The sequence below is a fragment of the Lathyrus oleraceus genome, chromosome 5, assembly GCF_024323335.1.
Source record: "Lathyrus oleraceus cultivar Zhongwan6 chromosome 5, CAAS_Psat_ZW6_1.0, whole genome shotgun sequence".
NCBI classification, from domain to species: Eukaryota; Viridiplantae; Streptophyta; class Magnoliopsida; order Fabales; family Fabaceae; genus Lathyrus; species Lathyrus oleraceus.
In genome coordinates, this window is record NC_066583.1 from 80,012,708 (window position 1) to 80,025,225 (window position 12,518).

A 12,518-nucleotide genomic window follows, 5' to 3' on the forward strand; every position below is an offset into this window, starting at 1 on the left:
TAATTCAATTTGTGTTCATCAATGCTACATCTCTCACCATCATGACTCATTATACATATATTACCATTCCACTCAAAGCCATGTGTATTCCCATTAAACTAGTAAATGGTCACCTTATACAAACCAGATCCAAATATGCATTTATTTAACCTATATATGAACCTAGACTTCTTTCTCACAATGAACCAAAAATAGCCAAACTAGATTTCTCAAAAAAATAATACATGGATTATTGTAACTCTCCCAACTAATCGGAAAGCCATTGGTGTTAAATGGGTTTTCAGGATGAAAGAAAACCCATACGGCAACGTTAACAAGTTCAAATCCAAGTTAATGGCTAAACGTTTTCATCGAGTACAAGGTTTTAACATCAATGAAACTTTTTGTATTGTGGTTAACCTTGTAACAATTGAGTTGATTCTCACGTTTACCATTACATACAAATGTATCATTTGATAGTTAGATCTCAATAATGCATTATTAAATGCACGATTAATGAAAAAGTCTACATGAAACAACCACAAGGATTGCGGTTGATCATTCAGGTTTAGTGTGCAAACTCTCAAAGCTCTTTATGGCCTCAAACAAGCCCTCAAATTTTGTTTTGAGAAACTTAAGGATGTTACCATTCAACTAGGCTTTAATGTTACAAATATAACCCCTCACATTTTCCACATTGTCTCAAAACAAGCAAGTGGCCAACCTACTTGTTTATGTGGATGATGTCATAAACACACACAACTTTGCTCCCCTCATTCAGTAACTTATTTCTAAACATAACATTACATTCTCTCTTAACGATTTAAATCATTTAAACGAATTTCTTTGTATTGATGTTCATAAGCAATCCAATGTTACACTCATTCTCTCAGTACAAATACATTAGAGGCCTTCTTAGAAGAACTAATATGTTTGAATACAATATTATATACACTTATATGCATTCCACTTGCAGACTCGTCAAGGTAGGATCCAACTCATTACCTGGTCCTTTTATGTACAAATGCAATATGAGATAATGAACATAGAGATATCTTCACCAGTTAACACGGTCTCCCAAATCATATCCAACCCTACTAAAACATATATGATTGCAGACAAAATGATTATTAGGTATGGATGGAAATAGTCCAGGTCGACTTATAGCCTGGCCTATTTAAGGTCTGACTGGTATGGCCTATTTAATAAAAAAGATAGGCTTAGGTTTTTTTAAAGGCCTATTTTTTAAAATAAGTCAGACTTATACTATTAATATCAGAGTCAGACCTCTCCCGGTACGATGTGGTTTGGGGACGAACCAATCGGAAGCAGCTGAGACTGTAGCACCTGAGGCCGAAAAGGGTGAAAAGTGGATGTAACACTCGAGACCGAAGAGGACAAATAGTAGTTTTCGAATTCACATCAAAATGAGAGAGATCATGAGGTTGTACAGGTATGGGGCTTCATGGTTGACAAAATGCTTATAAGGATTTATTATTACTACCTATACCAACAATATGCATCTTCTTTTCGGTATCCTAATAAATAAAAACTCCTTAGTTAAGGAGGTTTGACATGGAGTAGTATTTGGATGGGCGACCTTCTCGGAAGTTTCCCATAAGGCGTGTGAGTGAGGACAAAGCATGCTGAAACGTAAGGTGAGAAAAACACGCAAAATAGGTTGAATTGTGTTGGCTTTTTCTCTTTCTAAGCTTTTTAGCTTCAGCTTCTGATATTTCTTAAGAGTCTGAACACTTGGTTCAAAGTCTGACTCAAAAAACTTGTTATACTTCTAAAAGACCTCATCAGATTCAGAATCTGAGTTTGACTTAGAGGATCAGAGTTGATAGCAACGGAATATCAAGTACATAAATAAGTGTCGCACCTCGAAAAATGAGAACACGACTTAGCGAGGCGCAATCGCACACTCGCGTGATGGACTAAATAGAGTCGCCATCGAACTTTATTTATTCCAAAAAAGGAAAGGGGAAATATCGATAAAACCCAAGACAAAACGACAATGATGTTGGTCGTCGCAACCAAATCAGGGTTCGGGAGTCGATTACGCAAGGGGAAGGTATTAGCACCCCTCACGTCCGTTGTACTCAACGGGAACCGTTAGGTTAGTTGTGTGCGTTAGTGTTAGTTGAAATGTTAGGTTTTTCAAGTTATTAGGTGGGAAAGAAAGAATAGAAGAAAGGAGAATATTTTTGGATTTTTAACGAAGGACTAAACCTAAGTTTTTTATTAGTGGGCCTGACAAGATTTACAAATCCTGCTCCTACGTATCTCAACAGAGAAATCAAGGCTTACGTAGTTCTAGGTAGAAAAATGTTTGTTTGTTGGTCGATTTTAGCGAAAGCTATATTGTATTAATCGACGAAAATATTGTTTTACCCAAAACAGATGAGGAGCGGACGTATACCACACATCGAATGGATTTACAAATCAACATTCGGAAAAACGTCACTTATCTCAATTCAACAATTGTGGCTGAAACATTGTTTTGCATCACCTTAAGACAAGATATCTTTCGTTTATGAAAAGGGTTTTCTGATCAATCGCACGGCGGCAAGAAAGAGTTTGATTGGTTGGGTGTATTTTTTGAGTAATGGCGAGAACTTGGATGAGTGAGATATCCATCTCGAATCCTAGTCTCAGGAGTGCGTGGTATCCACCATGTTCCATTTCCATCTTACTGGAAAAAGTATTTAATAAAGATTATGTGTTTTGAATTTGATTGAGAAAGGGGTTTGAAGAAACCGCATTGACAATGACAGCGAGAGTTAAGATAGGCGAAGCATCCACCTCGAATCTTAATCTCAGGAGTGCACGGTATACACCATGTTCCATTTCCATCTTTATTGAAAGAGGTTAAGATAGGAATTAAGTATTTTGGAGTTTGAAAGAAGAGTACTTGTAACTTGCAAGCTCTTACAGCTTGGGTCTAATACTCGGGACTACGTCTGGATATTCCACCCAGGTAGTCTGTTTCTTTCCAATTTACTGAGAAAAGAAGTTTCAATATTTACAAATATTTTGAAGAGAAGACGAATACATAGGGCTTACAAGCTCTTACAACTTGAGCCTAATATTCGGGATTACGATTGGATATTCCATCCAGGTAATCTTTTTCTTCCAACTTTACTTATGAAAATGATTTATAAGTAATCTTCGGGAAGACGAATATTTGTGGCTTGCAAGCTCTTACAGCTTGGGCCTAATATTGGGGATTACGACTGGATATTTCATCCAGGTAATCTTTTTCTTCAGATTTTATTGAGAAAAATACGTTTGAATATTTACAAAAATTTTGAAGAGAAGACGAATACATAAGGCTTACAAGCTCTTACAACGTGGGCATAATATTCGGGATTACGACTGGATATTCCATCCAGGATAATCTTTTTCTTCAGATTTTACTTATGAAAATAATTTGAATATTTGAGTTGGTGAGATTTTGAAAACTAACTTGATGTTCATCAAGTGTTTATTTGTTTAAAAGGTTGATTTTATATTTTGATTTTTCTTATATTATATATTTAGCTAGCTGAGAGAAATAAAAGCAATAAATAATAATTACAAACAAATGGTGGGGGAAACACTATTTCAATTAGAGAATAATGAAAAATGAAATAAAGCAAATAGGAATAACTATACAAAACAAACCAATCAAAATAAATAATATAAGAAACAAAATAAATATTAATTACAAATATATATATATATATATATATATATATATATATATATATATATATATATAAAATTTTGAATAAGTTAAACTAAAATAGAATCTTTTTTGTTTGTTTTTTTTGCAATATCTTTGATAAAAAGAAAAAAAATTCTAAGCATACATTTAAATAACTATTTCTAATTATTTTGATAAAGAAAATAAAACAAATATTAAAAAATATTTTTGTTATTTTTTTTAAAATAAGACTTTAATATTTTTTTATTATAAAAAAGATTTTATCATTATTATTTTTTAATATAAAACTAAAACAAACAAAACAAAATAAAAATAAGACAAAGAAAACGGACTTAAAAAAAGTGCAATTAGACCCAAGAGGCCCAAAACAAACAAATAATAATAATAATAATAATAATAATAATAATAATAATAATAATAATAATAATAATAATAATAATGATAATAAATGTATTTAAGAGGAAAAGCAGCGTTTGCGCTTAAGCCTACTGTCTATCCATTTATTTTATAAAAGAATAAAACACATCCATCAATTAATTAATGACATGTGGTGTATTAATTAAATAAAAATAAAACTCAAACTTCTTCTTCCTTAATCCACATGAAAGGATACAATAGTAGGAGCACAAAAATAAATTCTTTCATTTTTCTTAAATCAAAAGCAAACATCTTTACCTAACTAATAATAATAAAATCAAATTAATATCCTTTAAATTCAAATCACTAAAAAGCATAGAGATTCATGAGAGTAAGAAAAAAGGATTACCAACAGTGACGATTTGCAACCGAGTTTCCGGCCGGTTGTGAAAATGTGTGGTTGTCGGTGGTGAGAGTTTGGCCGGGTGATTGTTGTCTGCGGCAGCGTATCAAAACTAAAATGATTGTATTTTAAGATGAGAAACTCTTGAGAAAGCATTTCCTTCACTTAATGAAACTTATCTCTTTTTTTTTCTAAATTTTTCACTCTTTTTGAAAGTGAGAGATAGAGAGAAGGATGTGTGTATTAATGATTTTGTATTGTTGAAGTTAATATGTTAGAATGAAAAAGAAATAGTTATGTGAATGAATGGAAATAAGATTAGAACATGAAAATGAAAGAGTTTTGTGCGGGTTTGTATTAAGTTGGTGATTTGAAGAATGAAAATTTTGCTTGGTGAAAAAGGTGATGAATGCTTTTTTGGAGAATCAATATGAGAAGGAGATATGGATGAGGTGGTGTTTTCATGAACATGACAAGGAAGTCACGTTTTCCCCCGGAAGAAAATGTGGTGTTTACATTCCTTTTCTCTTATATTTTTTTTGAATTTTTGTGAGAGAAAGATCTGCAATATGTATATAAGTGGCGGCCGGTTCTCTCCTCTTTTCCAAATGCCTCACAAGATTAACTTATATATTAAGTGAGCTAGTGAGCTAGGATTTTAACTTTAAAAGAAAGTCGTAAATGCCCTTTTTGATATTTTGAGTGCAAAAATAAATTGAAACCAATTAATTGAAATACAATTCATACATTTAAAATAAATCAAATCAAATCAATTTTAATATATAATTAATTCTATTTATTTATTTCAAATATATTGACAAAAAGATAAAAAATAAACAGACTCAAAATAAAAAAAAAAGTCGGGCACAAAAGTGCTCGAAAAGTTAAAATGAATGCACCAAAATGATCACTGTGAAATAAATTTATTGGAAAAATACAGCGTTTCTTTTAATTTTCAAATAAATTTTGACCGGTTAAATAGGCTCGAGCTGATCAAAAAGTGGCCGAAAAATTAGTTGAAAAATAAATCGAGCATACCAGATTAAACTACGCGAAACGTAAATTAATATAGCTGATGTCTGGAAGTCTGATTTTAAAAAATTTCGTCCACTGATTTGACGCACATCCATCGATTAATTCAACCGGTTTGCCTATAGATCCGAAAAAATTATTTCGACTGATATTCTAGGCACTATGCGGTATGGAATGCATGGTATGCTATGTAGAGATGCAATAACTATGATGAATGTATTAAATCAACGATTCAGGGTCAAAATTGGGGTGTGACAATAAGGAAAGTAAAAGCAAAGATACAAGCAGTTATCATGGTTCCTCTCACAACTTGAGAGTAGTCCAATCCCCTTTCACTTTCAATGGATTTTAATTATAACCAAATTGATTACAAATTCTTAAGCACCAAGTAAGAGACTTTCAATGCTCAAACACACAAGTAAGAGACTTTCTTTACTCAAATCCACAAGTAAAAGACTTTTATGCTCAAGCACACAAGCAAGAGACTTCCATTGCTCAAACACACAAGTATGAGACTTCAAATGCTAAAGCACTAAATAAAGATACTTCTGACTCTTTAACAAATTGTTAAGAGATTTGGTTAAACACGACACTTGATATATAATCAAAGTTGTAGATAAAATACAACTTAGAAAGACTCTAAGACTTAAGAACATCTAAAATATACACACTGTTAAGATATTCTGAGTCTAGCAATTTTGTCACAGTAGTTTCTCTTTGAATATAAATATCCAGAGTCTTGTGATATGGTGTGTTGTATTGTTGTGTTTGTTCTTCGGGTTTATTTCTCCTTAAATTGAAAGGAGAGAAAGAGACATTGAATACTTTCACCAAAAGGTTGGATAACCTTTGTACTCAATTAGACACATCATGAAAACAATTTTCTGCAAGAGGAATTATCTGTTGAAGCTCGGACATAAAAGGGGATATTTTTACTTAAGTCTTCACATGATCAAAAGGTATCTAAGTCTGTCAGAGTTTCCTCAATTAAAGAGACTTTGCTTCAGAGGCTTCTGACTTCACTCTTCAGAGGATGATCACTTCATAGTCCACTTATTGGCTTATGAAGCTTCAGATTCCGGATCACCAGAGAATGACTTTCTTCAGAGTTGAATTCTTTCGAGTCTAGATATTCCATCAGAGCCAGAGTCTTCAGAAGTGATCTTCAGAGCCAGAGTCTGATATTCAGATGCAGATTCATCAAGCTTATCTTCATATGTTCTTAATCAATATAATTCTACGTACTTGAACATATGTTAGAATATCCAATTGTTCTTTAAATATTTTGTTATCATCAAAGCCCAAGGGATATATTATCAGCCAATTTTGTTCCAACAAAAAGACTCGTTCAGGTTTGTGGGGTCAATCGGTAATTATGCAGTCTAAGGCGTTATAAGAAACAAATCAGGAGCTACAATTATTGTGTCCCTAACTTGGTCACATAGTGGTCAAGAAAGCATCTTGTAGGAAATTACAACATTAGAATTGGGTATATGTACATGAAACATAAGTCGGCGAAGCGAATGTAGATTCAAACTCTTACTTAAGAGTTGTGTTTTCTAGCAGAGACGCCTCAAGTATTATGTAATAATAAATCAGTTGTATTACTGGCCCAAAATTTGACCAAGTATATAGAGATTAGCTTGTTTTTTGTAAGAGAACAAGTTGATACAAAATACCTTTGTGTAGTCCAAATTCCAGGCACAGATCGGTGAGAAGATATGCTAATTAAATATCCATCTTCCTTAAAAATTTATTCAGTTATGGGACAAGTTAAATGTGTATCACAAGCTCAATGTGATTGACCATGCTAAATGTGATCTTCTTCAAAGTTTCTTAAAATATGGGGCAAGTTGAACAATGGAGGGTATAAGAGATACTAATAAGAATGTGTTAACAGCATGTCAGTAAAACTTAATAACTATCTCAAAAAGTTAATTATTTAATAAGTGACACTTGTGGTAGCATGTAGTTACAATCTGCAATAACAAGTCATTTGTCATTCCTTTGAAGGTTTTTTTTATGTCGACTTGGGAGTTGATCCAGATGACATAAGAAGCAAATCAAAAGCTACAATTTATTTTGTTCCTAATTTGGTCACATGTTGGTCCATAAAACAACTTGTTGTAGCAAAATCTAACATTGATGTTAAATATATGAATATTTCACATTTGTCGGCGGGACTTATGTAGATCCAAATACTTACTTAAGAGTTGTGTGTTATAGCACAATTGCCTATAATTTTTTGTAACAATTAATCAACTGTGTTACTCGCCCAAAATCGTATCTTACATGCCATGGCCCAGTACACGGAGAATGATTTTTTTTTGTAAGAGAAAAACTTATTACAAAATAACTATGTGTAGTCCCAATTCCAAGCACATATCGATGGAGTGATGTGTTCAATAAATCTATCATATTATAAGTTTCTTCAAGTATGATAAGTTAAAGGAAACTCATAGCTCCTCAATACGACCGGACATGCTTCAAAGTCAAATTCATGTTGCACTTGTGGAGAATATAAGAGATATACATATAAGAATATGTTGACATCATCCCATTATAAAATTGAATAACTAACTCTGAAAGCTAATTATAAAATGAGTGACACTTGGTAGCATGTAGTTACAACCTACTATAGCAGGTCATTTCTCAATATAAGTGTTATATTTTAACTAATGTAGTTAAACCCGATTTTGCTACTAACTGCAACTACTCATTTGTTCTAACTAAATGATTTTATGTTATTCTTTAATTTTATGTCTTAGTTTAGAACAAAGTACAACACATTATATATGGTCAAAATTCCAAATTTTGTAAGCAACCAATGTATGTTATGTAATCTCAAATACTTCAACAATTTATGGGAAAATAATGTGTACAATAAAATGTATGTGACTAATTGATACTTCTACAATTAAACCAATAAATACATAAATATGTTTCATTATGTAAATACTATGAAAAAATACACAACTAATTTAAATACGAGAGAAATGTGTGTCACCTAAAAATTGATTAATAAATATTTTTACAATAATTTGTAGGGGCGGCAAACTGGTATGCCAACTGCATTCAGTTCCCTCAATAAAGACACACAAAAAATGGGGCAGAGTGGAGCCAATAATAGATAGTATGGGTCTATAACCTTTGATTGCCCCACCAGAAAATGAGTGCAGGATGAGGCGGACCCGATAAACACTACTCGTTAAAGTCTAAAACTTGAAAAAATTCATGTCAGCCTGTTAATGCTCGTGTATGTACAAAAATAGGTGGGGCATACATAATATGAGGTGTGGGGCCAAAACCTAGTCTCGCACCGTGAAAATATAGGCAAAACAGGCATGCTCGACGGGGTCGAACCCATTTTATCACTCGTGACAATTTGTGTCACTAATTGTTTGAATATTAGCAACTCAATATTATTTTAATATGATATTGTAAAATTATCCACTTATCTCAATCTGTCTTTTGTTGTTGTTAGTTTTATTAATGAAATTAGATTTTTGAGTTTGTTTCAATAATTTATAAATTATATAGTTGATTAATATTTGATCACAGATGAGCAATGTCACATGTACCCATGTGTTATAGTTTATTCTCTCTACTCTAGTGTCCATGTTCCTTACTCAACTACTACATTGAACATGATTGTGTTACGTGTACTTTTGAACAAATTGTTGTACAATCTTCAGTGGCCGATCTTGACTAAAACATTAGGGGGGGTGACAAATTTTAATTAAAATATTATAATTGAAATTGACTAAAAATTTATAAAATTTAGATATATATTTTTTCAAATATTCAAAATAACTTCAACAAAATAAAAATAGAATATATTAAAAGAGATATCCAACCTCAAACTAAAGTACAACATTTCGTTCTTTTAAAGACTTGAGCTCATTAATAATTGAATTAGTGGTGAAGTGTTCAGTTATTTCTTTTTCAATGTAAAGCATCATATTATCATCAAGATATTCATCCTTCATCTTATTACGCAATCTTGTCTTGATTAGCTTCATTACTGAGAATGATATTTCTGTAGTAGCTGTAGAAACCGGAAGAGTTAAGATAAGACGGATAAGTCGATCTATCAAATAATATGTATCTGGATTCCCTGTCTTTTTTAGAGCTTCACACAATCAGACATAATTGACAAGTTATTTTAATCTGGATAACCAACAACATTAAGATGAAAGTGTTGAAGTTGATATCTAAACTAATTTTCTCATTATCACTAAAATCTGTAGGATATAATTTATCTACAATAGCACATATATTATTCATATCAAATGCTTCGTAAATATCCTTAGGAACCAAACTATTTCTTAGGCTTAAAAGCTTCATTGTTTGCTCATAAAACTATGATTTGATTCTTGCAATTATTGATCGATTGTAACACAAAAGAGATTCACTCTTAAATGTTGACCCACAAAGATGTGATCCATTTGATGACGTGCACGCCCTTTACACTCTATATAAACTGCATTACGATAAGGAGAATTAATATCATGTTTTTCACAAAATAATATTACATCTTTCAATAAACCATCTCATCCATCTTCTCTCAACTTTTGAATTAATATTTTTGTAATTGTGACTAACTGCATAACATCAAGTATATCTTGAGATTTCTATTATAAAGCTTGACACAAACAGTTTGTAATTCCCATAAGTTCTCTCACCATGTTCAAAATTAATGTGAACTTAAATGATTTCATAAACTTATAGGCAACATTAACGTCCCCACGTGTAGCATAATTTCTCCCATTTTTTAATATCTGCAAGAACCATACAAGTTGGATTATAAAAATCTATCATACTACAAACAGAAGAAAAATGTGAACTCCAATGTGTATCTACATCTCGTTTTAAAATACCGATCTAATTTTGTCCTTTACCACTATCAAGCTTACCAATCTCTAGCAAATGTGAAATCTCCTCAAAAATGGCATTTTGAAACTCATCATGAAGCTTACTAGAGGGACATACAACATTCACAATATGTGTCAAGTGTAAAAAGAAATCATGAACAAGAAAAACATCTCTTGAAGTAGCAACCAAAGTAAATTACCATCTATGTGCAAAACAATGTATATAATAAGCATATGGATAATCCTTGATAAATAATGCTTGCAATCCATTCCATTCCCCTCTCATATTACTAGTATCATCATACCTCTCTCAAATGACATTTTTAAGAGTGATAGTCATAGTGTAGTTAGCATGCACAAGCTCAAAAAGTCGTTATTGAATACACTCATTTTATCCACAAACCTCAAGATAATAGTCATTCCTCACGTGTAGCATAACTTCTACCATTTTTTAATATCTGCAAGAACCACACAAGTTGGATTATGCAAATCTATCATACTACAAACAGAAGAAAAATGTGAACTCCAATGTGTATCTACGACTCGTTTTAAAGTACCAATCTGATTTTGTCCTTTACCACTATCAAGCTCACCAATCTCTAGCAAATGTGAAATCTCCTCAAAAATGGCATATTGAAACTCATCATGAAACTTACTAGAGGAACATACAACATTCACAATATGTGTCAAGTTTAAAAAGAAATCATGAACAAGAAAAACTTCTCTTGAAGTAGCAACCAAAGTAAATTGCAATCTATATGCAAAACAATGTATATAATAAGCATATGGATAATCCTTGATAAATAATGTTTGCAATCCATTCCATTCCCCTCTCATATTACTAGCATCATCATACCCCTACCCACAAATATATGAAACATTTAGACCATGTAGGAAAAGAATATCACAAATGACATTTTTAAGAGTGATAACAATCGTGTCGTTAGCATGCACAAGCTCAAAAAGTCATTCTTGAATACACTCATTTTTATCCACAAACCTCAAGATAATAGTCATCCCCCCCCCCCCTAACTTCTCCCATTTTTTAATATCTGCAAGAACCACACAAGTTGGATTATGCAAATCTATCATACTACAAACAGAAGAAAAATGTGAACTCCAATGTGTATCTACGACTCGTTTTAAAGTACCAATCTGATTTTGTCCTTTACCACTATCAAACTCACCAATCTCTAGCAAATGTGAAATCTCTTCAAAAATGGCATTTTGAAACTCATCATGAAGCTTACTAGAGGAACATACAACATTCACAATATGTGTCAAGTTTAAAAAGAAATCATGAACAAGAAAAACTTCTCTTGAAGTAGCAACCAAAGTAAATTGCAATCTATGTGCAAAACAATGTATATAATAAGCATATGGATAATCCTTGATAAATAATGCTTGCAATCCATTCCATTCCCCTCTCGTATTACAAGCTTAAAATGCGAGGAATCAATAGAGCTCTTGAGACGAAGTCTATTTTGGATGACTTGATCGGCACACTGCACATTAAGAACATTTCTGATGTGAATTGATTGATTGAACAAGTCTTGAGAAGATTTCAAAGCATTATTGTGAGGTGAACAAGGACTCCCTCCAATATGGTTAAGAAAAACACATTTCTTTCCAGCATTGACCATTCTCCATGTCTTAAATCTTTTTTTAGTAAACACATCAACTCTAGGATGTCCACTAGGTTTTTTTTTACCGAAGGGAACATTTTAAGAAAATTCTATCCATGAAGGGAACATTTTAAACCAAGATGCTTGAAATCTTCTTTGATTAAAGGGGTACTTTTCAACTTGGCATTGATATGGATCCCAAATAAGATAAGCTCTTCGAACTTCATCTCTTTAATTTATTAAATATTCCTAAATTTGGAAATGTTTGTCAGGATCACGTTCTAAATAATTCACATCAAATTCTTCCACGACTTTTTGAATCTTGTGAGATTGCTCATTTGATTGAACTTGAATTGTTTGATTACCAAAAACTTACTCCTCAAGTGTCGATGTTGAAGCTACACAATTTTCATCTTTATTAGAAAATTTTCTTTTAAAAAATACTTCAATTATTTTATGTTTAACCATTATATAGCTCCTAAAGAATACACGAATAATCAATTACATTTTTCAAACCTAAATCTAATAAAATTAAG

General features: G+C 32.0%; 1 pseudogene; it reads right to left on the reverse strand.

The window, feature by feature from the left end:
* Positions 1-9,346: 9,346 nt before the first annotated feature.
* Positions 9,347-12,000, reverse strand: LOC127078847 (uncharacterized; annotated as a pseudogene).
* Between the last annotated feature and the right edge of the window lie 518 nt (positions 12,001-12,518).